Source organism: Mandrillus leucophaeus, unplaced genomic scaffold (assembly GCF_000951045.1).
Source record: "Mandrillus leucophaeus isolate KB7577 unplaced genomic scaffold, Mleu.le_1.0 Scaffold628, whole genome shotgun sequence".
NCBI classification, from domain to species: Eukaryota; Metazoa; Chordata; class Mammalia; order Primates; family Cercopithecidae; genus Mandrillus; species Mandrillus leucophaeus.
The window spans coordinates 488,792-490,187 of NW_012106786.1; the positions used below are offsets into that span (position 1 = coordinate 488,792).

Below are 1,396 nucleotides of genomic sequence, written 5' to 3' on the forward strand. Positions count from 1 at the left end.
GGGCACGGGGAGCTGCAGGGCCGTTGGAGGGGCCCCAGCGTCTGAGCCCTGTCCTCTTGCAGGAGAGCACATCACCGTATCTGGGAGCGAAGGGGCAGTGCCAAACACGCGGCACCAGGAGATAGAGGATATCATCAGACTGGACCAGAACGAGGAGGAGATGAAGGTAGGGCATGCAACATCTTTGCAGGGATGGGGGTCGGCATGGGCACTGGCGCTGGATCCAGAGTGGCAGCTGAGGACCCCTCCATTCAGGTGAATCTACTGGAGCTGCAGAAGCTGCTGTTGACACTTGTGGGTGACCATGAGGGACATGACAAATTCCTCCCTGCTGCCCAGAACCCTGCTGATATGCCCGCTCCAGGGGCCCCAGCCCCCCCGGAGCTTGGGGCTGCCGAGGAGCAGGGTGGTGAGTAGAGCCCTCAGGCGGGGTGGACAGGCAGGAGCAGGGGAGGCTCGCACTGTGCTCAGACCCCCGCCTCCCTCTCTCCGAAGATCTTTGTGAGGTGAGCCTGGCCGACAGCGTGGAGCCTGCACCGGGAGAGGCCAGGAAGGGTTCTCCCCATGACAACCCCACTGTACAGAAGATCGTGCAGCTGCTTCCTGTAATGCAGGACACCCAGGAGCACCCAGGCTTGGCCAGCAAACCCTGCGTCCCATTCTTTTACTGGGCAGCCGAGAACAGGGAGATAAACATCACCATCATCTAAGAGCTGGCCAAGAAATTGAAAAAACAACAACCAAATGTTATGGGGTTAATCTCCTACACAATTCATTTACTTCATTTGAATGTTAGAGCCACTCATGTTTATTTATGTTCTAATTTACAGTTTAAATTTATTTGTAAAAAGTTAAGGGAGAGTGGGTCTTTCCCTGATGTTCACTCTGGCTTCCTTCAACATTTTTGTTTTTAATTTGATAATTGTAGGTCATTAGCGCGCATATCGAGTTTGCTCTTACGTGGTGGGAGTTCAAACACACAAAGACCCACTATTTGCACAAAACTATTCTTACTGGTTTGGAATAGGCTGCCATGCCTTTTAAATGTTATTGCAGCATGTATATTCATTACAGAATTCAGATAAAATCTGCTTATGTTCTGCTATTATGTTTGATCGAATCCTAATCACAGTGAGCTCTTCATTAGCTCAATATGTGGTTTGCCCTCAAGTGCACACTGTTTCTTACTTTGTAATATACCACTGTGAGTACTGACATTTGGACTTGTTTAAAGGCCGAGAACTGGAAACAGCCTTTCCCCTATTTTCTGTGTACTGGGGATGGGGGTGATAACATTTTGGGGAGCTTTTTAAATCTCACAGAAGAGGAAAGTGGCCTGCTGTGGCAGGTGTGTGCAGGATAGAGTGTGTTTCATTTGTTCTGGTGCCAGGAATGA

The 1,396-nt window shown here is 50.0% G+C and overlaps 1 pseudogene across 1 annotated transcript in view; it reads left to right on the plus strand.

Annotated features, from left to right (window-relative positions):
* LOC105554113 overlaps nt 1-890 on the plus strand; it is a 17,817-nt pseudogene extending 16,927 nt beyond the window's left edge. Inside the window, exons 22-24 of the transcript XR_001008277.1 lie at nt 63-166; nt 256-409; nt 496-890. The product of XR_001008277.1 is annotated as a putative golgin subfamily A member 6B (transcript). The remainder of the gene's footprint in view (nt 1-62; nt 167-255; nt 410-495) is intronic.
* The last annotated feature ends 506 nt before the right edge of the window (nt 891-1,396 follow it).